Source organism: Hyperolius riggenbachi, chromosome 8 (assembly GCF_040937935.1).
Source record: "Hyperolius riggenbachi isolate aHypRig1 chromosome 8, aHypRig1.pri, whole genome shotgun sequence".
NCBI classification, from domain to species: Eukaryota; Metazoa; Chordata; class Amphibia; order Anura; family Hyperoliidae; genus Hyperolius; species Hyperolius riggenbachi.
In genome coordinates, this window is record NC_090653.1 from 26,873,822 (window position 1) to 26,895,805 (window position 21,984).

General features: G+C 48.6%; 30 non-coding genes across 30 annotated transcripts; 14 read left to right on the plus strand and 16 right to left on the minus strand.

Moving 5' to 3' along the window:
* Positions 1-796: 796 nt before the first annotated feature.
* On the minus strand, positions 797-868 carry TRNAE-CUC (transfer RNA glutamic acid (anticodon CUC)). Its single transcript has one exon. It is a non-coding gene; the product is annotated as a tRNA-Glu (tRNA).
* A 381-nt stretch (positions 869-1,249) lies between these two features.
* TRNAE-CUC (transfer RNA glutamic acid (anticodon CUC)) lies at positions 1,250-1,321 on the plus strand. Its single transcript has one exon. It is a non-coding gene; the product is annotated as a tRNA-Glu (tRNA).
* Positions 1,322-2,136: 815 nt separating this feature from the next.
* TRNAE-CUC (transfer RNA glutamic acid (anticodon CUC)) lies at positions 2,137-2,208 on the minus strand. The gene has a single exon. It is a non-coding gene; the product is annotated as a tRNA-Glu (tRNA).
* Positions 2,209-3,476: 1,268 nt separating this feature from the next.
* On the minus strand, positions 3,477-3,548 carry TRNAE-CUC (transfer RNA glutamic acid (anticodon CUC)). The gene has a single exon. It is a non-coding gene; the product is annotated as a tRNA-Glu (tRNA).
* A 381-nt stretch (positions 3,549-3,929) lies between these two features.
* On the plus strand, positions 3,930-4,001 carry TRNAE-CUC (transfer RNA glutamic acid (anticodon CUC)). The gene has a single exon. It is a non-coding gene; the product is annotated as a tRNA-Glu (tRNA).
* An 815-nt stretch (positions 4,002-4,816) lies between these two features.
* TRNAE-CUC (transfer RNA glutamic acid (anticodon CUC)) lies at positions 4,817-4,888 on the minus strand. The gene has a single exon. It is a non-coding gene; the product is annotated as a tRNA-Glu (tRNA).
* Positions 4,889-6,156: 1,268 nt separating this feature from the next.
* On the minus strand, positions 6,157-6,228 carry TRNAE-CUC (transfer RNA glutamic acid (anticodon CUC)). Its single transcript has one exon. It is a non-coding gene; the product is annotated as a tRNA-Glu (tRNA).
* Positions 6,229-6,609: 381 nt separating this feature from the next.
* TRNAE-CUC (transfer RNA glutamic acid (anticodon CUC)) lies at positions 6,610-6,681 on the plus strand. Its single transcript has one exon. It is a non-coding gene; the product is annotated as a tRNA-Glu (tRNA).
* Positions 6,682-7,496: 815 nt separating this feature from the next.
* On the minus strand, positions 7,497-7,568 carry TRNAE-CUC (transfer RNA glutamic acid (anticodon CUC)). The gene has a single exon. It is a non-coding gene; the product is annotated as a tRNA-Glu (tRNA).
* A 381-nt stretch (positions 7,569-7,949) lies between these two features.
* TRNAE-CUC (transfer RNA glutamic acid (anticodon CUC)) lies at positions 7,950-8,021 on the plus strand. Its single transcript has one exon. It is a non-coding gene; the product is annotated as a tRNA-Glu (tRNA).
* Positions 8,022-8,836: 815 nt separating this feature from the next.
* On the minus strand, positions 8,837-8,908 carry TRNAE-CUC (transfer RNA glutamic acid (anticodon CUC)). Its single transcript has one exon. It is a non-coding gene; the product is annotated as a tRNA-Glu (tRNA).
* Positions 8,909-9,289: 381 nt separating this feature from the next.
* On the plus strand, positions 9,290-9,361 carry TRNAE-CUC (transfer RNA glutamic acid (anticodon CUC)). Its single transcript has one exon. It is a non-coding gene; the product is annotated as a tRNA-Glu (tRNA).
* An 815-nt stretch (positions 9,362-10,176) lies between these two features.
* Positions 10,177-10,248, minus strand: TRNAE-CUC (transfer RNA glutamic acid (anticodon CUC)). Its single transcript has one exon. It is a non-coding gene; the product is annotated as a tRNA-Glu (tRNA).
* A 381-nt stretch (positions 10,249-10,629) lies between these two features.
* On the plus strand, positions 10,630-10,701 carry TRNAE-CUC (transfer RNA glutamic acid (anticodon CUC)). Its single transcript has one exon. It is a non-coding gene; the product is annotated as a tRNA-Glu (tRNA).
* An 815-nt stretch (positions 10,702-11,516) lies between these two features.
* TRNAE-CUC (transfer RNA glutamic acid (anticodon CUC)) lies at positions 11,517-11,588 on the minus strand. Its single transcript has one exon. It is a non-coding gene; the product is annotated as a tRNA-Glu (tRNA).
* Positions 11,589-11,969: 381 nt separating this feature from the next.
* On the plus strand, positions 11,970-12,041 carry TRNAE-CUC (transfer RNA glutamic acid (anticodon CUC)). Its single transcript has one exon. It is a non-coding gene; the product is annotated as a tRNA-Glu (tRNA).
* Positions 12,042-12,853: 812 nt separating this feature from the next.
* On the minus strand, positions 12,854-12,925 carry TRNAE-CUC (transfer RNA glutamic acid (anticodon CUC)). The gene has a single exon. It is a non-coding gene; the product is annotated as a tRNA-Glu (tRNA).
* Positions 12,926-13,306: 381 nt separating this feature from the next.
* On the plus strand, positions 13,307-13,378 carry TRNAE-CUC (transfer RNA glutamic acid (anticodon CUC)). Its single transcript has one exon. It is a non-coding gene; the product is annotated as a tRNA-Glu (tRNA).
* An 815-nt stretch (positions 13,379-14,193) lies between these two features.
* On the minus strand, positions 14,194-14,265 carry TRNAE-CUC (transfer RNA glutamic acid (anticodon CUC)). The gene has a single exon. It is a non-coding gene; the product is annotated as a tRNA-Glu (tRNA).
* A 381-nt stretch (positions 14,266-14,646) lies between these two features.
* On the plus strand, positions 14,647-14,718 carry TRNAE-CUC (transfer RNA glutamic acid (anticodon CUC)). Its single transcript has one exon. It is a non-coding gene; the product is annotated as a tRNA-Glu (tRNA).
* An 815-nt stretch (positions 14,719-15,533) lies between these two features.
* TRNAE-CUC (transfer RNA glutamic acid (anticodon CUC)) lies at positions 15,534-15,605 on the minus strand. Its single transcript has one exon. It is a non-coding gene; the product is annotated as a tRNA-Glu (tRNA).
* A 381-nt stretch (positions 15,606-15,986) lies between these two features.
* Positions 15,987-16,058, plus strand: TRNAE-CUC (transfer RNA glutamic acid (anticodon CUC)). Its single transcript has one exon. It is a non-coding gene; the product is annotated as a tRNA-Glu (tRNA).
* An 815-nt stretch (positions 16,059-16,873) lies between these two features.
* TRNAE-CUC (transfer RNA glutamic acid (anticodon CUC)) lies at positions 16,874-16,945 on the minus strand. Its single transcript has one exon. It is a non-coding gene; the product is annotated as a tRNA-Glu (tRNA).
* Positions 16,946-17,326: 381 nt separating this feature from the next.
* TRNAE-CUC (transfer RNA glutamic acid (anticodon CUC)) lies at positions 17,327-17,398 on the plus strand. Its single transcript has one exon. It is a non-coding gene; the product is annotated as a tRNA-Glu (tRNA).
* An 815-nt stretch (positions 17,399-18,213) lies between these two features.
* On the minus strand, positions 18,214-18,285 carry TRNAE-CUC (transfer RNA glutamic acid (anticodon CUC)). Its single transcript has one exon. It is a non-coding gene; the product is annotated as a tRNA-Glu (tRNA).
* A 381-nt stretch (positions 18,286-18,666) lies between these two features.
* TRNAE-CUC (transfer RNA glutamic acid (anticodon CUC)) lies at positions 18,667-18,738 on the plus strand. The gene has a single exon. It is a non-coding gene; the product is annotated as a tRNA-Glu (tRNA).
* Positions 18,739-19,553: 815 nt separating this feature from the next.
* On the minus strand, positions 19,554-19,625 carry TRNAE-CUC (transfer RNA glutamic acid (anticodon CUC)). The gene has a single exon. It is a non-coding gene; the product is annotated as a tRNA-Glu (tRNA).
* A 380-nt stretch (positions 19,626-20,005) lies between these two features.
* On the plus strand, positions 20,006-20,077 carry TRNAE-UUC (transfer RNA glutamic acid (anticodon UUC)). The gene has a single exon. It is a non-coding gene; the product is annotated as a tRNA-Glu (tRNA).
* Positions 20,078-20,892: 815 nt separating this feature from the next.
* TRNAE-CUC (transfer RNA glutamic acid (anticodon CUC)) lies at positions 20,893-20,964 on the minus strand. Its single transcript has one exon. It is a non-coding gene; the product is annotated as a tRNA-Glu (tRNA).
* Positions 20,965-21,345: 381 nt separating this feature from the next.
* Positions 21,346-21,417, plus strand: TRNAE-CUC (transfer RNA glutamic acid (anticodon CUC)). The gene has a single exon. It is a non-coding gene; the product is annotated as a tRNA-Glu (tRNA).
* The last annotated feature ends 567 nt before the right edge of the window (positions 21,418-21,984 follow it).

Here is a 21,984-nt window from a genome sequence, read left to right on the forward strand (position 1 = left end):
CACGCAGCAGCGACACTTCCTTGAGATGCTTGTCTTTACCGCTGGATTGACTCCTTATGCAGGAGTCCTGCACTTGGCTGGCCATCTTTGTTAAGTCTTCAGTCTGTTCACTATAGGCTGACTCGGAAAAAACAAAAAGAACCAAACCGCTTTCTTCTGTCGCATAGCTGTTTGGAAAGGGAGACTGTGTGCAGCTTCTGCTGATGGAGGTCTCCCTGCATGCCTCTTGGCAGTCGCACACTGCCTCCTAGGGATGATTCCATGATCTGGATCTGAGTTAAAGGGGTTTTTACATTTTCTTTTTCATACACATGAACGCTGAGGAGAAAAATGACAGGGTGAAACCTGGCTGATAATGTGTGCTGCATGTTTTTTCCAGAAAGTTGGAATCTCCCTTGAAAGCTTTGCAGTCTTGCATGTCTTCCAAATGGTCCACCTTCCTCTTTGGTCTTATGCCTGTTACACACCATGCAATTTCCCATCAGATAGATGAGTCAATAGATAATTTCTGACAGATCCGATCGGATTTCCGATCGTTTTTCTGATCGATATTCCGGTCACTTGTATGCAAATCGATCAGAAAAACGATCGGGAATCAGATCGGACCTGCCAGAAATGATCTATTCGACCCATCTATCTGATGGGAAATTGCATGGTGTGTACCAGGCTTTACTGCTCTTACCATCTTACTGTTGCAGGCAATGGAGCCTGCATAAGGAGTCAATCCAGCGGTTAAGACAAGCGACTCAAGGAAGTGCCGCTGCTGCGTGAGAGATCAAGAAAAAAGAAGGAGGCCTTCCCTGACCGGGAATCGAACCCGGGCCGCGGCGGTGAGAGCGCCGAATCCTAGCCACTAGACCACCAGGGAGAGATGAAGGCTCCCAAGCCTTCTGACGGTAAAATAAGTCAACTCCACAGAGAACAGCACGCGGCGGCACCCGAACGATCCATGCCGTGATGAATTGCTTTGCCGTCACTCATGTCACTCTTTCCCATTATTACCCTCTTCCTCTTCCCACTGCTCCTTCCTGCCAGACCTTCATCAGAGAGCTCTGTGCTTTCACGAATGGGAAATTGCATGGTGTGTACCAGGCATAAGACCAAGGAGGAAGTTGGACTATTTGGAAGACATGCAAAGCTCTCAAGGGAGATTCCAACTTTCTGGAAAAAAACACGCAGCACAAATTAGCAGCCAGCTTTCATCCTGTCACTTTTCTCCTCAGCGTTCATGTGGATGTTCTTTCATCTCTCCCTGGTGGTCTAGTGGCTAGGATTCGGCGCTCTCACCGCCGCGGCCCGGGTTCGATTCCCGGTCAGGGAAGGCCTCTTTCTTAATCTCTCACGCAGCAGCGACACTTCCTTGAGATGCTTGTCTTTACCGCTGGATTGACTCCTTATGCAGGAGTCCTGCACTTGGCTGGCCATCTTTGTTAAGTCTTCAGTCTGTTCACTATAGGCTGACTCGGAAAAAACAAAAAGAACCAAACCGCTTTCTTCTGTCGCATAGCTGTTTGGAAAGGGAGACTGTGTGCAGCTTCTGCTGATGGAGGTCTCCCTGCATGCCTCTTGGCAGTCGCACACTGCCTCCTAGGGATGATTCCATGATCTGGATCTGAGTTAAAGGGGTTTTTACATTTTCTTTTTCATACACATGAACGCTGAGGAGAAAAATGACAGGGTGAAACCTGGCTGATAATGTGTGCTGCATGTTTTTTCCAGAAAGTTGGAATCTCCCTTGAAAGCTTTGCAGTCTTGCATGTCTTCCAAATGGTCCACCTTCCTCTTTGGTCTTATGCCTGTTACACACCATGCAATTTCCCATCAGATAGATGAGTCAATAGATAATTTCTGACAGATCCGATCGGATTTCCGATCGTTTTTCTGATCGATATTCCGGTCACTTGTATGCAAATCGATCAGAAAAACGATCGGGAATCAGATCGGACCTGCCAGAAATGATCTATTCGACCCATCTATCTGATGGGAAATTGCATGGTGTGTACCAGGCTTTACTGCTCTTACCATCTTACTGTTGCAGACAATGGAGCCTGCATAAGGAGTCAATCCAGCGGTTAAGACAAGCGACTCAAGGAAGTGCCGCTGCTGCGTGAGAGATCAAGAAAAAAGAAGGAGGCCTTCCCTGACCGGGAATCGAACCCGGGCCGCGGCGGTGAGAGCGCCGAATGCTAGCCACTAGACCACCAGGGAGAGATGAAGGCTCCCAAGCCTTCTGACGGTAAAATAAGTCAACTACACAGAGAACAGCACGCGGCGGCACCCGAACGATCCATGCCGTGATGAATTGCTTTGCCGTCACTCATGTCACTCTTTCCCATTATTACCCTCTTCCTCTTCCCACTGCTCCTTCCTGCCAGACCTTCATCAGAGAGCTCTGTGCTTTCACGAATGGGAAATTGCATGGTGTGTACCAGGCATAAGACCAAGGAGGAAGTTGGACTATTTGGAAGACATGCAAAGCTCTCAAGGGAGATTCCAACTTTCTGGAAAAAAACACGCAGCACAAATTAGCAGCCAGCTTTCATCCTGTCACTTTTCTCCTCAGCGTTCATGTGGATGTTCTTTCATCTCTCCGTGGTGGTCTAGTGGCTAGGATTCGGCGCTCTAACCGCCGCGGCCCGGGTTCGATTCCCGGTCAGGGAAGGCCTCTTTCTTAATCTCTCACGCAGCAGCGACACTTCCTTGAGATGCTTGTCTTTACCGCTGGATTGACTCCTTATGCAGGAGTCCTGCACTTGGCTGGCCATCTTTGTTAAGTCTTCAGTCTGTTCACTATAGGCTGACTCGGAAAAAACAAAAAGAACCAAACCGCTTTCTTCTGTCGCATAGCTGTTTGGAAAGGGAGACTGTGTGCAGCTTCTGCTGATGGAGGTCTCCCTGCATGCCTCTTGGCAGTCGCACACTGCCTCCTAGGGATGATTCCATGATCTGGATCTGAGTTAAAGGGGTTTTTACATTTTCTTTTTCATACACATGAACGCTGAGGAGAAAAATGACAGGGTGAAACCTGGCTGATAATGTGTGCTGCATGTTTTTTCCAGAAAGTTGGAATCTCCCTTGAAAGCTTTGCAGTCTTGCATGTCTTCCAAATGGTCCACCTTCCTCTTTGGTCTTATGCCTGTTACACACCATGCAATTTCCCATCAGATAGATGAGTCAATAGATAATTTCTGACAGATCCGATCGGATTTCCGATCGTTTTTCTGATCGATATTCCGGTCACTTGTATGCAAATCGATCAGAAAAACGATCGGGAATCAGATCGGACCTGCCAGAAATGATCTATTCGACCCATCTATCTGATGGGAAATTGCATGGTGTGTACCAGGCTTTACTGCTCTTACCATCTTACTGTTGCAGGCAATGGAGCCTGCATAAGGAGTCAATCCAGCGGTTAAGACAAGCGACTCAAGGAAGTGCCGCTGCTGCGTGAGAGATCAAGAAAAAAGAAGGAGGCCTTCCCTGACCGGGAATCGAACCCGGGCCGCGGCGGTGAGAGCGCCGAATCCTAGCCACTAGACCACCAGGGAGAGATGAAGGCTCCCAAGCCTTCTGACGGTAAAATAAGTCAACTCCACAGAGAACAGCACGCGGCGGCACCCGAACGATCCATGCCGTGATGAATTGCTTTGCCGTCACTCATGTCACTCTTTCCCATTATTACCCTCTTCCTCTTCCCACTGCTCCTTCCTGCCAGACCTTCATCAGAGAGCTCTGTGCTTTCACGAATGGGAAATTGCATGGTGTGTACCAGGCATAAGACCAAGGAGGAAGTTGGACTATTTGGAAGACATGCAAAGCTCTCAAGGGAGATTCCAACTTTCTGGAAAAAAACACGCAGCACAAATTAGCAGCCAGCTTTCATCCTGTCACTTTTCGCCTCAGCGTTCATGTGGATGTTCTTTCATCTCTCCCTGGTGGTCTAGTGGCTAGGATTCGGCGCTCTCACCGCCGCGGCCCGGGTTCGATTCCCGGTCAGGGAAGGCCTCTTTCTTAATCTCTCACGCAGCAGCGACACTTCCTTGAGATGCTTGTCTTTACCGCTGGATTGACTCCTTATGCAGGAGTCCTGCACTTGGCTGGCCATCTTTGTTAAGTCTTCAGTCTGTTCACTATAGGCTGACTCGGAAAAAACAAAAAGAACCAAACCGCTTTCTTCTGTCGCATAGCTGTTTGGAAAGGGAGACTGTGTGCAGCTTCTGCTGATGGAGGTCTCCCTGCATGCCTCTTGGCAGTCGCACACTGCCTCCTAGGGATGATTCCATGATCTGGATCTGAGTTAAAGGGGTTTTTACATTTTCTTTTTCATACACATGAACGCTGAGGAGAAAAATGACGGGGTGAAACCTGGCTGATAATGTGTGCTGCATGATTTTTCCAGAAAGTTGGAATCTCCCTTGAAAGCTTTGCAGTCTTGCATGTCTTCCAAATGGTCCACCTTCCTCTTTGGTCTTATGCCTGTTACACACCATGCAATTTCCCATCAGATAGATGAGTCAATAGATAATTTCTGACAGATCCGATCGGATTTCCGATCATTTTTCTGATCGATATTCCGGTCACTTGTATGCAAATCGATCAGAAAAACGATCGGGAATCAGATCGGACCTGCCAGAAATGATCTATTCGACCCATCTATCTGATGGGAAATTGCATGATGTGTACCAGGCTTTACTGCTCTTACCATCTTACTGTTGCAGGCAATGGAGCCTGCATAAGGAGTCAATCCAGCGGTTAAGACAAGCGACTCAAGGAAGTGCCACTGCTGCGTGAGAGATCAAGAAAAAAGAAGGAGGCCTTCCCTGACCGGGAATCGAACCCGGGCCGCGGCGGTGAGAGCGCCGAATCCTAGCCACTAGACCACCAGGGAGAGATGAAGGCTCCCAAGCCTTCTGACGGTGAAATAAGTCAACTCCACAGAGAACAGCACGCGGCGGCACCCGAACGATCCATGCCGTGATGAATTGCTTTGCCGTCACTCATGTCACTCTTTCCCATTATTACCCTCTTCCTCTTCCCACTGCTCCTTCCTGCCAGACCTTCATCAGAGAGCTCTGTGCTTTCACGAATGGGAAATTGCATGGTGTGTACCAGGCATAAGACCAAGGAGGAAGTTGGACTATTTGGAAGACATGCAAAGCTCTCAAGGGAGATTCCAACTTTCTGGAAAAAAACACGCAGCACAAATTAGCAGCCAGCTTTCATCCTGTCACTTTTCTCCTCAGCGTTCATGTGGATGTTCTTTCATCTCTCCCTGGTGGTCTAGTGGCTAGGATTCGGCACTCTCACCGCTGCGGCCCGGGTTCGATTCCTGGTCAGGGAAGGCCTCTTTCTTAATCTCTCACGCAGCAGCGACACTTCCTTGAGATGCTTGTCTTTACCGCTGGATTGACTCCTTATGCAGGAGTCCTGCACTTGGCTGGCCATCTTTGTTAAGTCTTCAGTCTGTTCACTATAGGCTGACTCGGAAAAAACAAAAAGAACCAAACCGCTTTCTTCTGTCGCATAGCTGTTTGGAAAGGGAGACTGTGTGCAGCTTCTGCTGATGGAGGTCTCCCTGCATGCCTCTTGGCAGTCGCACACTGCCTCCTAGGGATGATTCCATGATCTGGATCTGAGTTAAAGGGGTTTTTACATTTTCTTTTTCATACACATGAACGCTGAGGAGAAAAATGACGGGGTGAAACCTGGCTGATAATGTGTGCTGCATGTTTTTTCCAGAAAGTTGGAATCTCCCTTGAAAGCTTTGCAGTCTTGCATGTCTTCCAAATGGTCCACCTTCCTCTTTGGTCTTATGCCTGTTACACACCATGCAATTTCCCATCAGATAGATGAGTCAATAGATAATTTCTGACAGATCCGATCGGATTTCCGATCGTTTTTCTGATCGATATTCCGGTCACTTGTATGCAAATCGATCAGAAAAACGATCGGGAATCAGATCGGACCTGCCAGAAATGATCTATTCGACCCATCTATCTGATGTGAAATTGCATGGTGTGTACCAGGCTTTACTGCTCTTACCATCTTACTGTTGCAGGCAATGGAGCCTGCATAAGGAGTCAATCCAGCGGTTAAGACAAGCGACTCAAGGAAGTGCCGCTGCTGCGTGAGAGATCAAGAAAAAAGAAGGAGGCCTTCCCTGACCGGGAATCGAACCCGGGCCGCGGCGGTGAGAGCGCCGAATCCTAGCCACTAGACCACCAGGGAGAGATGAAGGCTCCCAAGCCTTCTGACGGTAAAATAAGTCAACTCCACAGAGAACAGCACGCGGCGGCACCCGAACGATCCATGCCGTGATGAATTGCTTTGCCGTCACTCATGTCACTCTTTCCCATTATTACCCTCTTCCTCTTCCCACTGCTCCTTCCTGCCAGACCTTCATCAGAGAGCTCTGTGCTTTCACGAATGGGAAATTGCATGGTGTGTACCAGGCATAAGACCAAGGAGGAAGTTGGACTATTTGGAAGACATGCAAAGCTCTCAAGGGAGATTCCAACTTTCTGGAAAAAAACACGCAGCACAAATTAGCAGCCAGCTTTCATCCTGTCACTTTTCTCCTCAGCGTTCATGTGGATTTTCTTTCATCTCTCCCTGGTGGTCTAGTGGCTAGGATTCGGCGCTCTCACCGCCGCGGCCCGGGTTCGATTCCCGGTCAGGGAAGGCCTCTTTCTTAATCTCTCACGCAGCAGCGACACTTCCTTGAGATGCTTGTCTTTACCGCTGGATTGACTCCTTATGCAGGAGTCCTGCACTTGGCTGGCCATCTTTGTTAAGTCTTCAGTCTGTTCACTATAGGCTGACTCGGAAAAAACAAAAAGAACCAAACCGCTTTCTTCTGTCGCATAGCTGTTTGGAAAGGGAGACTGTGTGCAGCTTCTGCTGATGGAGGTCTCCCTGCATGCCTCTTGGCAGTCGCACACTGCCTCCTAGGGATGATTCCATGATCTGGATCTGAGTTAAAGGGGTTTTTACATTTTCTTTTTCATACACATGAACGCTGAGGAGAAAAATGACAGGGTGAAACCTGGCTGATAATGTGTGCTGCATGTTTTTTCCAGAAAGTTGGAATCTCCCTTGAAAGCTTTGCAGTCTTGCATGTCTTCCAAATGGTCCACCTTCCTCTTTGGTCTTATGCCTGTTACACACCATGCAATTTCCCATCAGATAGATGAGTCAATAGATAATTTCTGACAGATCCGATCGGATTTCCGATCGTTTTTCTGATCGATATTCCGGTCACTTGTATGCAAATCGATCAGAAAAACGATCGGGAATCAGATCGGACCTGCCAGAAATGATCTATTCGACCCATCTATCTGATGGGAAATTGCATGGTGTGTACCAGGCTTTACTGCTCTTACCATCTTACTGTTGCAGGCAATGGAGCCTGCATAAGGAGTCAATCCAGCGGTTAAGACAAGCGACTCAAGGAAGTGCCGCTGCTGCGTGAGAGATCAAGAAAAAAGAAGGAGGCCTTCCCTGACCGGGAATCGAACCCGCGCCACGGCGGTGAGAGCGCCGAATCCTAGCCACTAGACCACCAGGGAGAGATGAAGGCTCCCAAGCCTTCTGACGGTAAAATAAGTCAACTCCACAGAGAACAGCACGCGGCGGCACCCGAACGATCCATGCCGTGATGAATTGCTTTGCCGTCACTCATGTCACTCTTTCCCATTATTACCCTCTTCCTCTTCCCACTGCTCCTTCCTGCCAGACCTTCATCAGAGAGCTCTGTGCTTTCACGAATGGGAAATTGCATGGTGTGTACCAGGCATAAGACCAAGGAGGAAGTTGGACTATTTGGAAGACATGCAAAGCTCTCAAGGGAGATTCCAACTTTCTGGAAAAAAACACGCAGCACAAATTAGCAGCCAGCTTTCATCCTGTCACTTTTCTCCTCAGCGTTCATGTGGATGTTCTTTCTTCTCTCCCTGGTGGTCTAGTGGCTAGGATTCGGCGCTCTCACCGCCGAGGCCCGGGTTCGATTCCCGGACAGGGAAGGCCTCTTTCTTAATCTCTCACGCAGCAGCGACACTTCCTTGAGATGCTTGTCTTTACCGCTGGATTGACTCCTTATGCAGGAGTCCTGCACTTGGCTGGCCATCTTTGTTAAGTCTTCAGTCTGTTCACTATAGGCTGACTCGGAAAAAACAAAAAGAACCAAACCGCTTTCTTCTGTCGCATAGCTGTTTGGAAAGGGAGACTGTGTGCAGCTTCTGCTGATGGAGGTCTCCCTGCATGCCTCTTGGCAGTCGCACACTGCCTCCTAGGGATGATTCCATGATCTGGATCTGAGTTAAAGGGGTTTTTACATTTTCTTTTTCATACACATGAACGCTGAGGAGAAAAATGACGGGGTGAAACCTGGCTGATAATGTGTGCTGCATGTTTTTTCCAGAAAGTTGGAATCTCCCTTGAAAGCTTTGCAGTCTTGCATGTCTTCCAAATGGTCCACCTTCCTCTTTGGTCTTATGCCTGTTACACACCATGCAATTTCCCATCAGATAGATGAGTCAATAGATAATTTCTGACAGATCCGATCGGATCTCCGATCGTTTTTCTGATCGATATTCCGGTCACTTGTATGCAAATCGATCAGAAAAACGATCGGGAATCAGATCGGACCTGCCAGAAATGATCTATTCGACCCATCTATCTGATGGGAAATTGCATGGTGTGTACCAGGCTTTACTGCTCTTACCATCTTACTGTTGCAGGCAATGGAGCCTGCATAAGGAGTCAATCCAGCGGTTAAGACAAGCGACTCAAGGAAGTGCCGCTGCTGCGTGAGAGATCAAGAAAAAAGAAGGAGGCCTTCCCTGACCGGGAATCGAACCCGGGCCGCGGCGGTGAGAGCGCCGAATCCTAGCCACTAGACCACCAGGGAGAGATGAAGGCTCCCAAGCCTTCTGACGGTAAAATAAGTCAACTCCACAGAGAACAGCACGCGGCGGCACCCGAACAATCTATGCCGTGATGAATTGCTTTGCCGTCACTCATGTCACTCTTTCCCATTATTACCCTCTTCCTCTTCCCACTGCTCCTTCCTGCCAGACCTTCATCAGAGAGCTCTGTGCTTTCACGAATGGGAAATTGCATGGTGTGTACCAGGCATAAGACCAAGGAGGAAGTTGGACTATTTGGAAGACATGCAAAGCTCTCAAGGGAGATTCCAACTTTCTGGAAAAAAACACGCAGCACAAATTAGCAGCCAGCTTTCATCCTGTCACTTTTCTCCTCAGCGTTCATGTGGATGTTCTTTCATCTCTCCCTGGTGGTCTAGTGGCTAGGATTCGGCGCTCTCACCGCCGTGGCCCGGGTTCGATTCCCGGTCAGCGAAGGCCTCTTTCTTAATCTCTCACGCAGCAGCGACACTTCCTTGAGATGCTTGTCTTTACCGCTGGATTGACTCCTTATGCAGGAGTCCTGCACTTGGCTGGCCATCTTTGTTAAGTCTTCAGTCTGTTCACTATAGGCTGACTCGGAAAAAACAAAAAGAACCAAACCGCTTTCTTCTGTCGCATAGCTGTTTGGAAAGGGAGACTGTGTGCAGCTTCTGCTGATGGAGGTCTCCCTGCATGCCTCTTGGCAGTCGCACACTGCCTCCTAGGGATGATTCCATGATCTGGATCTGAGTTAAAGGGGTTTTTACATTTTCTTTTTCATACACATGAACGCTGAGGAGAAAAATGACGGGGTGAAACCTGGCTGATAATGTGTGCTGCATGTTTTTTCCAGAAAGTTGGAATCTCCCTTGAAAGCTTTGCAGTCTTGCATGTCTTCCAAATGGTCCACCTTCCTCTTTGGTCTTATGCCTGTTACACACCATGCAATTTCCCATCAGATAGATGAGTCAATAGATAATTTCTGACAGATCCGATCGGATTTCCGATCGTTTTTCTGATCGATATTCCGGTCACTTGTATGCAAATCGATCAGAAAAACGATCGGGAATCAGATCGGACCTGCCAGAAATGATCTATTCGACCCATCTATCTGATGGGAAATTGCATGGTGTGTACCAGGCTTTACTGCTCTTACCATCTTACTGTTGCAGGCAATGGAGCCTGCATAAGGAGTCAATCCAGCGGTTAAGTCAAGCGACTCAAGGAAGTGCCGCTGCTGCGTGAGAGATCAAGAAAAAAGAAGGAGGCCTTCCCTCACCGGGAATCGAACCCGGGCCGCGGCGGTGAGAGCGCCGAATCCTAGCCACTAGACCACCAGGGAGAGATGAAGGCTCCCAAGCCTTCTGACGGTAAAATAAGTCAACTCCACAGAGAACAGCACGCGGCGGCACCCGAACGATCCATGCCGTGATGAATTGCTTTGCCGTCACTCATGTCACTCTTTCCCATTATTACCCTCTTCCTCTTCCCACTGCTCCTTCCTGCCAGACCTTCATCAGAGAGCTCTGTGCTTTCACGAATGGGAAATTGCATGGTGTGTACCAGGCATAAGACCAAGGAGGAAGTTGGACTATTTGGAAGACATGCAAAGCTCTCAAGGGAGATTCCAACTTTCTGGAAAAAAACACGCAGCACAAATTAGCAGCCAGCTTTCATCCTGTCACTTTTCTCCTCAGCGTTCATGTGGATGTTCTTTCATCTCTCCCTGGTGGTCTAGTGGCTAGGATTCGGCGCTCTCACCGCCGCGGCCCGGGTTCGATTCCCGGTCAGGGAAGGCCTCTTTCTTAATCTCTCACGCAGCAGCGACACTTCCTTGAGATGCTTGTCTTTACCGCTGGATTGACTCCTTATGCAGGAGTCCTGCACTTGGCTGGCCATCTTTGTTAAGTCTTCAGTCTGTTCACTATAGGCTGACTCGGAAAAAACAAAAAGAACCAAACCGCTTTCTTCTGTCGCATAGCTGTTTGGAAAGGGAGACTGTGTGCAGCTTCTGCTGATGGAGGTCTCCCTGCATGCCTCTTGGCAGTCGCACACTGCCTCCTAGGGATGATTCCATGATCTGGATCTGAGTTAAAGGGGTTTTTACATTTTCTTTTTCATACACATGAACGCTGAGGAGAAAAATGACGGGGTGAAACCTGGCTGATAATGTGTGCTGCATGTTTTTTCCAGAAAGTTGGAATCTCCCTTGAAAGCTTTGCAGTCTTGCATGTCTTCCAAATGGTCCACCTTCCTCTTTGGTCTTATGCCTGTTACACACCATGCAATTTCCCATCAGATAGATGAGTCAATAGATAATTTCTGACAGATCCGATCGGATCTCCGATCGTTTTTCTGATCGATATTCCGGTCACTTGTATGCAAATCGATCAGAAAAACGATCGGGAATCAGATCGGACCTGCCAGAAATGATCTATTCGACCCATCTATCTGATGGGAAATTGCATGGTGTGTACCAGGCTTTACTGCTCTTACCATCTTACTGTTGCAGGCAATGGAGCCTGCATAAGGAGTCAATCCAGCGGTTAAGACAAGCGACTCAAGGAAGTGCCGCTGCTGCGTGAGAGATCAAGAAAAAAGAAGGAGGCCTTCCCTGACCGGGAATCGAACCCGGGCCGCGGCGGTGAGAGCGCCGAATCCTAGCCACTAGACCACCAGGGAGAGATGAAGGCTCCCAAGCCTTCTGACGGTAAAATAAGTCAACTCCACAGAGAACAGCACGCGGCGGCACCCGAACAATCTATGCCGTGATGAATTGCTTTGCCGTCACTCATGTCACTCTTTCCCATTATTACCCTCTTCCTCTTCCCACTGCTCCTTCCTGCCAGACCTTCATCAGAGAGCTCTGTGCTTTCACGAATGGGAAATTGCATGGTGTGTACCAGGCATAAGACCAAGGAGGAAGTTGGACTATTTGGAAGACATGCAAAGCTCTCAAGGGAGATTCCAACTTTCTGGAAAAAAACACGCAGCACAAATTAGCAGCCAGCTTTCATCCTGTCACTTTTCTCCTCAGCGTTCATGTGGATGTTCTTTCATCTCTCCCTGGTGGTCTAGTGGCTAGGATTTGGCGCTCTCACCGCCGCGGCCCGGGTTCGATTCCCGGTCAGGGAAGGCCTCTTTCTTAATCTCTCACGCAGCAGCGACACTTCCTTGAGATGCTTGTCTTTACCGCTGGATTGACTCCTTATGCAGGAGTCCTGCACTTGGCTGGCCATCTTTGTTAAGTCTTCAGTCTGTTCACTATAGGCTGACTCGGAAAAAACAAAAAGAACCAAACCGCTTTCTTCTGTCGCATAGCTGTTTGGAAAGGGAGACTGTGTGCAGCTTCTGCTGATGGAGGTCTCCCTGCATTCCTCTTGGCAGTCGCACACTGCCTCCTAGGGATGATTCCATGATCTGGATCTGAGTTAAAGGGGTTTTTACATTTTCTTTTTCATACACATGAACGCTGAGGAGAAAAATGACGGGGTGAAACCTGGCTGATAATGTGTGCTGCATGTTTTTTCCAGAAAGTTGGAATCTCCCTTGAAAGCTTTGCAGTCTTGCATGTCTTCCAAATGGTCCACCTTCCTCTTTGGTCTTATGCCTGTTACACACCATGCAATTTCCCATCAGATAGATGAGTCAATAGATAATTTCTGACAGATCCGATCGGATTTCCGATCGTTTTTCTGATCGATATTCCGGTCACTTGTATGCAAATCGATCAGAAAAACGATCGGGAATCAGATCGGACCTGCCAGAAATGATCTATTCGACCCATCTATCTGATGGGAAATTGCATGGTGTGTACCAGGCTTTACTGCTCTTACCATCTTACTGTTGCAGGCAATGGAGCCTGCATAAGGAGTCAATCCAGCGGTTAAGTCAAGCGACTCAAGGAAGTGCCGCTGCTGCGTGAGAGATCAAGAAAAAAGGAGGCCTTCCCTGACCGGGAATCAAACCCGGGCCGCGGCGGTGAGAGCGCCGAATCCTAGCCACTAGACCACCAGGGAGAGATGAAGGCTCCCAAGCCTTCTGACGGTAAAATAAGTCAACTCCACAGAGAACAGCACGCGGCGGCACCCGAACGATCCATGCCGTGATGAATTGCTTTGCCGTCACTCATGTCACTCTTTCCCATTATTACCCTCTTCCTCTTCCCACTGCTCCTTCCTGCCAGACCTTCATCAGAGAGCTCTGTGCTTTCACGAATGGGAAATTGCATGGTGTGTACCAGGCATAAGACCAAGGAGGAAGTTGGACTATTTGGAAGACATGCAAAGCTCTCAAGGGAGATTCCAACTTTCTGGAAAAAAACACGCAGCACAAATTAGCAGCCAGCTTTCATCCTGTCACTTTTCTCCTCAGTGTTCATGTGTATGTTCTTTCATCTCTCCCTGGTGGTCTAGTGGCTAGGATTCGGCGCTCTCACCGCCGCGGCCCGGGTTCGATTCCCGGTCAGAGAAGGCCTCTTTCTTAATCTCTCACGCAGCAGCGACACTTCCTTGAGATGCTTGTCTTTACCGCTGGATTGACTCCTTATGCAGGAGTCCTGCACTTGGCTGGCCATCTTTGTTAAGTCTTCAGTCTGTTCACTATAGGCTGACTCGGAAAAAACAAAAAGAACCAAACCGCTTTCTTCTGTCGCATAGCTGTTTGGAAAGGGAGACTGTGTGCAGCTTCTGCTGATGGAGGTCTCCCTGCATGCCTCTTGGCAGTCGCACACTGCCTCCTAGGGATGATTCCATGATCTGGATCTGAGTTAAAGGGGTTTTTACATTTTCTTTTTCATACACATGAACGCTGAGGAGAAAAATGACGGGGTGAAACCTGGCTGATAATGTGTGCTGCATGTTTTTTCCAGAAAGTTGGAATCTCCCTTGAAAGCTTTGCAGTCTTGCATGTCTTCCAAATGGTCCACCTTCCTCTTTGGTCTTATGCCTGTTACACACCATGCAATTTCCCATCAGATAGATGAGTCAATAGATAATTTCTGACAGATCCGATCGGATTTCCGATCGTTTTTCTGATCGATATTCCGGTCACTTGTATGCAAATCGATCAGAAAAACGATCGGGAATCAGATCGGACCTGCCAGAAATGATCTATTCGACCCATCTATCTGATGGGAAATTGCATGGTGTGTACCAGGCTTTACTGCTCTTACCATCTTACTGTTGCAGGCAATGGAGCCTGCATAAGGAGTCAATCCAGCGGTTAAGACAAGCGACTCAAGGAAGTGCCGCTGCTGCGTGAGAGATCAAGAAAAAAGAAGGAGGCCTTCCCTGACCGGGAATCGAACCTGGGCCGCGGCGGTGAGAGCGCCGAATCCTAGCCACTAGACCACCAGGGAGAGATGAAGGCTCCCAAGCCTTCTGACGGTAAAATAAGTCAACTCCACAGAGAACAGCACGCGGCGGCACCCGAACGATCCATGCCGTGATGAATTGCTTTGCCGTCACTCATGTCACTCTTTCCCATTATTACCCTCTTCCTCTTCCCACTGCTCCTTCCTGCCAGACCTTCATCAGAGAGCTCTGTGCTTTCACGAATGGGAAATTGCATGGTGTGTACCAGGCATAAGACCAAGGAGGAAGTTGGACTATTTGGAAGACATGCAAAGCTCTCAAGGGAGATTCCAACTTTCTGGAAAAAAACACGCAGCACAAATTAGCAGCCAGCTTTCATCCTGTCACTTTTCTCCTCAGCGTTCATGTGGATGTTCTTTCATCTCTCCCTGGTGGTCTAGTGGCTAGGATTCGGCGCTCTCACCGCCGCGGCCCGGGTTCGATTCCCAGTCAGGGAAGGCCTCTTTCTTAATCTCTCACGCAGCAGCGACACTTCCTTGAGATGCTTGTCTTTACCGCTGGATTGACTCCTTATGCAGGAGTCCTGCACTTGGCTGGCCATCTTTGTTAAGTCTTCAGTCTGTTCACTATAGGCTGACTCGGAAAAAACAAAAAGAACCAAACCGCTTTCTTCTGTCGCATAGCTGTTTGGAAAGGGAGACTGTGTGCAGCTTCTGCTGATGGAGGTCTCCCTGCATGCCTCTTGGCAGTCGCACACTGCCTCCTAGGGATGATTCCATGATCTGGATCTGAGTTAAAGGGGTTTTTACATTTTCTTTTTCATACACATGAACGCTGAGGAGAAAAATGACGGGGTGAAACCTGGCTGATAATGTGTGCTGCATGTTTTTTCCAGAAAGTTGGAATCTCCCTTGAAAGCTTTGCAGTCTTGCATGTCTTCCAAATGGTCCACCTTCCTCTTTGGTCTTATGCCTGTTACACACCATGCAATTTCCCATCAGATAGATGAGTCAATAGATAATTTCTGACAGATCCGATCGGATTTCCGATCGTTTTTCTGATCGATATTCCGGTCACTTGTATGCAAATCGATCAGAAAACCGATCGGGAATCAGATCGGACCTGCCAGAAATGATCTATTCGACCCATCTATCTGATGTGAAATTGCATGGTGTGTACCAGGCTTTACTGCTCTTACCATCTTACTGTTGCAGGCAATGGAGCCTGCATAAGGAGTCAATCCAGCGGTTAAGACAAGCGACTCAAGGAAGTGCCGCTGCTGCGTGAGAGATCAAGAAAAAAGAAGGAGGCCTTCCCTGACCGGGAATCGAACCCGGGCTGCGGCGGTGAGAGCGCCGAATCCTAGCCACTAGACCACCAGGGAGAGATGAAGGCTCCCAAGCCTTCTGACGGTAAAATAAGTCAACTCCACAGAGAACAGCACGCGGCGGCACCCGAACGATCCATGCCGTGATGAATTGCTTTGCCGTCACTCATGTCACTCTTTCCCATTATTACCCTCTTCCTCTTCCCACTGCTCCTTCCTGCCAGACCTTCATCAGAGAGCTCTGTGCTTTCACGAATGGGAAATTGCATGGTGTGTACCAGGCATAAGACCAAGGAGGAAGTTGGACTATTTGGAAGACATGCAAAGCTCTCAAGGGAGATTCCAACTTTCTGGAAAAAAACACGCAGCACAAATTAGCAGCCAGCTTTCATCCTGTCACTTTTCTCCTCAGCGTTCATGTGGATGTTCTTTCATCTCTCCCTGGTGGTCTAGTGGCTAGGATTCGGCGCTCTCACCGCCGTGGCCCGGGTTCGATTCCCGGTCAGGGAAGGCCTCTTTCTTAATCTCTCACGCAGCAGCGACACTTCCTTGAGATGCTTGTCTTTACCGCTGGATTGACTCCTTATGCAGGAGTCCTGCACTTGGCTGGCCATCTTTGTTAAGTCTTCAGTCTGTTCACTATAGGCTGACTCGGAAAAAACAAAAAGAACCAAACCGCTTTCTTCTGTCGCATAGCTGTTTGGAAAGGGAGACTGTGTGCAGCTTCTGCTGATGGAGGTCTCCCTGCATGCCTCTTGGCAGTCGCACACTGCCTCCTAGGGATGATTCCATGATCTGGATCTGAGTTAAAGGGGTTTTTACATTTTCTTTTTCATACACATGAACGCTGAGGAGAAAAATGACGGGGTGAAACCTGGCTGATAATGTGTGCTGCATGTTTTTTCCAGAAAGTTGGAATCTCCCTTGAAAGCTTTGCAGTCTTGCATGTCTTCCAAATGGTCCACCTTCCTCTTTGGTCTTATGCCTGTTACACACCATGCAATTTCCCATCAGATAGATGAGTCAATAGATAATTTCTGACAGATCCGATCGGATTTCCGATCGTTTTTCTGATCGATATTCCGGTCACTTGTATGCAAATCGATCAGAAAAATGATCGGGAATCAGATCGGACCTGCCAGAAATGATCTATTCGACCCATCTATCTGATGGGAAATTGCATGGTGTGTACCAGGCTTTACTGCTCTTACCATCTTACTGTTGCAGGCAATGGAGCCTGCATAAGGAGTCAATCCAGCGGTTAAGACAAGCGACTCAAGGAAGTGCCGCTGCTGCGTGAGAGATCAAGAAAAAAGAAGGAGGCCTTCCCTGACCGGGAATCGAACCCGGGCCGCGGCGGTGAGAGCGCCGAATCCTAGCCACTAGACCACCAGGGAGAGATGAAGGCTCCCAAGCCTTCTGACGGTAAAATAAGTCAACTCCACAGAGAACAGCACGCGGCGGCACCCGAACGATCCATGCCGTGATGAATTGCTTTGCCGTCACTCATGTCACTCTTTCCCATTATTACCCTCTTCCTCTTCCCACTGCTCCTTCCTGCCAGACCTTCATCAGAGAGCTCTGTGCTTTCACGAATGGGAAATTGCATGGTGTGTACCAGGCATAAGACCAAGGAGGAAGTTGGACTATTTGGAAGACATGCAAAGCTCTCAAGGGAGATTCCAACTTTCTGGAAAAAAACACGCAGCACAAATTAGCAGCCAGCTTTCATCCTGTCACTTTTCTCCTCAGCGTTCATGTGGATGTTCTTTCATCTCTCCCTGGTGGTCTAGTGGCTAGGATTCGGCGCTCTCACCGCCGCGGCCCGGGTTCGATTCCCGGTCAGGGAAGGCCTCTTTCTTAATCTCTCACGCAGCAGCGACACTTCCTTGAGATGCTTGTCTTTACCGCTGGATTGACTCCTTATGCAGGAGTCCTGCACTTGGCTGGCCATCTTTGTTAAGTCTTCAGTCTGTTCACTATAGGCTGACTCGGAAAAAACAAAAAGAACCAAACCGCTTTCTTCTGTCGCATAGCTGTTTGGAAAGGGAGACTGTGTGCAGCTTCTGCTGATGGAGGTCTCCCTGCATGCCTCTTGGCAGTCGCACACTGCCTCCTAGGGATGATTCCATGATCTGGATCTGAGTTAAAGGGGTTTTTACATTTTCTTTTTCATACACATGAATGCTGAGGAGAAAAATGACGGGGTGAAACCTGGCTGATAATGTGTGCTGCATGTTTTTTCCAGAAAGTTGGAATCTCCCTTGAAAGCTTTGCAGTCTTGCATGTCTTCCAAATGGTCCACCTTCCTCTTTGGTCTTATGCCTGTTACACACCATGCAATTTCCCATCAGATAGATGAGTCAATAGATAATTTCTGACAGATCCGATCGGATTTCCGATCGTTTTTCTGATCGATATTCCGGTCACTTGTATGCAAATCGATCAGAAAAACGATCAGGAATCAGATCGGACCTGCCAGAAATGATCTATTCGACCCATCTATCTGATGGGAAATTGCATGGTGTGTACCAGGCTTTACTGCTCTTACCATCTTACTGTTGCAGGCAATGGAGCCTGCATAAGGAGTCAATCCAGCGGTTAAGACAAGCGACTCAAGGAAGTGCCGCTGCTGCATGAGAGATCAAGAAAAAAGAAGGAGGCCTTCCCTGACTGGGAATCGAACCCGGGCCGCGGCGGTGAGAGCGCCGAATCCTAGCCACTAGACCACCAGGGAGAGATGAAGGCTCCCAAGCCTTCTGACGGTAAAATAAGTCAACTCCACAGAGAACAGCACGCGGCGGCACCCGAACGATCCATGCCGTGATGAATTGCTTTGCCGTCACTCATGTCACTCTTTCCCATTATTACCCTCTTCCTCTTCCCACTGCTTCTTCCTGCCAGACCTTCATCAGAGAGCTCTGTGCTTTCACGAATGGGAAATTGCATGGTGTGTACCAGGCATAAGACCAAGGAGGAAGTTGGACTATTTGGAAGACATGCAAAGCTCTCAAGGGAGATTCCAACTTTCTGGAAAAAAACACGCAGCACAAATTAGCAGCCAGCTTTCATCCTGTCACTTTTCTCCTCAGCGTTCATGTGGATGTTCTTTCATCTCTCCCTGGTGGTCTAGTGGCTAGGATTCGGCGCTCTCACCGCCGCGGCCCGGGTTTGATTCCCGGTCAGGGAAGGCCTCTTTCTTAATCTCTCACGCAGCAGCGACACTTCCTTGAGATGCTTGTCTTTACCGCTGGATTGACTCCTTATGCAGGAGTCCTGCACTTGGCTGGCCATCTTTGTTAAGTCTTCAGTCTGTTCACTATAGGCTGACTCGGAAAAAACAAAAAGAACCAAACCGCTTTCTTCTGTCGCATAGCTGTTTGGAAAGGGAGACTGTGTGCAGCTTCTGCTGATGGAGGTCTCCCTGCATGCCTCTTGGCAGTCGCACACTGCCTCCTAGGGATGATTCCATGATCTGGATCTGAGTTAAAGGGGTTTTTACATTTTCTTTTTCATACACATGAACGCTGAGGAGAAAAATGACGGGGTGAAACCTGGCTGATAGTGTGTGCTGCATGTTTTTTCCAGAAAGTTGGAATCTCCCTTGAAAGCTTTGCAGTCTTGCATGTCTTCCAAATGGTCCACCTTCCTCTTTGGTCTTATGCCTGTTACACACCATGCAATTTCCCATCAGATAGATGAGTCAATAGATAATTTCTGACAGATCCGATCGGATTTCCGATCGTTTTTCTGATCGATATTCCGGTCACTTGTATGCAAATCGATCAGAAAAACGATCGGGAATCAGATCGGACCTGCCAGAAATGATCTATTCGACCCATCTATCTGATGGGAAATTGCATGGTGTGTACCAGGCTTTACTGCTCTTACCATCTTACTGTTGCAGGCAATGGAGCCTGCATAAGGAGTCAATCCAGCGGTTAAGACAAGCGACTCAAGGAAGTGCCGCTGCTGCGTGAGAGATCAAGAAAAAAGAAGGAGGCCTTCCCTGACCGGGAATCGAACCCGGGCCGCGGCGGTGAGAGCGCCGAATCCTAGCCACTAGACCACCAGGGAGAGATAAGGCTCCCAAGCCTTCTGACGGTAAAATAAGTCAACTCCACAGAGAACAGCACGCGGCGGCACCCGAACGATCCATGCCGTGATGAATTGCTTTGCCGTCACTCATGTCACTCTTTCCCATTATTACCCTCTTCCTCTTCCCACTGCTCCTTCCTGCCAGACCTTCATCAGAGAGCTCTGTGCTTTCACGAATGGGAAATTGCATGGTGTGTACCAGGCATAAGACCAAGGAGGAAGTTGGACTATTTGGAAGACATGCAAAGCTCTCAAGGGAGATTCCAACTTTCTGGAAAAAAACACGCAGCACAAATTAGCAGCCAGCTTTCATCCTGTCACTTTTCTCCTCAGCGTTCATGTGGATGTTCTTTCATCTCTCCCTGGTGGTCTAGTGGCTAGGATTCGGCGCTTTCACCGCTGCGGCCCGGGTTCGATTCCCGGTCAGGGAAGGCCTCTTTCTTAATCTCTCACGCAGCAGCGACACTTCCTTGAGATGCTTGTCTTTACCGCTGGATTGACTCCTTATGCAGGAGTCCTGCACTTGGCTGGCCATCTTTGTTAAGTCTTCAGTCTGTTCACTATAGGCTGACTCGGAAAAAACAAAAAGAACCAAACCGCTTTCTTCTGTCGCATAGCTGTTTGGAAAGGGAGACTGTGTGCAGCTTCTGCTGATGGAGGTCTCCCTGCATGCCTCTTGGCAGTCGCACACTGCCTCCTAGGGATGATTCCATGATCTGGATCTGAGTTAAAGGGGTTTTTACATTTTCTTTTTCATACACATGAACGCTGAGGAGAAAAATGACGGGGTGAAACCTGGCTGATAATGTGTGCTGCATGTTTTTTCCAGAAAGTTGGAATCTCCCTTGAAAGCTTTGCAGTCTTGCATGTCTTCCAAATGGTCCACCTTCCTCTTTGGTCTTATGCCTGTTACACACCATGCAATTTCCCATCAGATAGATGAGTCAATAGATAATTTCTGACAGATCCGATCGGATTTCCGATCGTTTTTCTGATCGACATTCCGGTCACTTGTATGCAAATCGATCAGAAAAACGATCGGGAATCAGATCGGACCTGCCAGAAATGATCTATTCGACCCATCTATCTGATGGGAAATTGCATGGTGTGTACCAGGCTTTACTGCTCTTACCATCTTACTGTTGCAGGCAATGGAGCCTGCATAAGGAGTCAATCCAGCGGTTAAGACAAGCGACCCAAGGAAGTGCCGCTGCTGCGTGAGAGATCAAGAAAAAAGAAGGTGGCCTTCCCTGACCGGGAATCGAACCCGGGCCGCGGCGGTGAGAGCGCCGAATCCTAGCCACTAGACCACCAGGGAGAGATGAAGGCTCCCAAGCCTTCTGACGGTAAAATAAGTCAACTCCACAGAGAACAGCACGCGGCGGCACCCGAACGATCCATGCCGTGATGAATTGCTTTGCCGTCACTCATGTCACTCTTTCCCATTATTACCCTCTTCCTCTTCCCACTGCTCCTTCCTGCCAGACCTTCATCAGAGAGCTCTGTGCTTTCACGAATGGGAAATTGCATGGTGTGTACCAGGCATAAGACCAAGGAGGAAGTTGGACTATTTGGAAGACATGCAAAGCTCTCAAGGGAGATTCCAACTTTCTGGAAAAAAACACGCAGCACAAATTAGCAGCCAGCTTTCATCCTGTCACTTTTCTCCTCAGCGTTCATGTGGATGTTCTTTCATCTCTCCATGGTGGTCTAGTGGCTAGGATTCGGCGCTCTCACCGCCGTGGCCCGGGTTCGATTCCCGGTCAGGGAAGGCCTCTTTCTTAATCTCTCACGCAGCAGCGACACTTCCTTGAGATGCTTGTCTTTACCGCTGGATTGACTCCTTATGCAGGAGTCCTGCACTTGGCTGGCCATCTTTGTTAAGTCTTCAGTCTGTTCACTATAGGCTGACTCGGAAAAAACAAAAAGAACCAAACCGCTTTCTTCTGTCGCATAGCTGTTTGGAAAGGGAGACTGTGTGCAGCTTCTGCTGATGGAGGTCTCCCTGCATGCCTCTTGGCAGTCGCACACTGCCTCCTAGGGATGATTCCATGATCTGGATCTGAGTTAAAGGGGTTTTTACATTTTCTTTTTCATACACATGAACGCTGAGGAGAAAAATGACGGGGTGAAACCTGGCTGATAATGTGTGCTGCATGTTTTTTCCAGAAAGTTGGAATCTCCCTTGAAAGCTTTGCAGTCTTGCATGTCTTCCAAATGGTCCACCTTCCTCTTTGGTCTTATGCCTGTTACACACCATGCAATTTCCCATCAGATAGATGAGTCAATAGATAATTTCTGACAGATCCGATCGGATTTCCGATCGTTTTTCTGATCG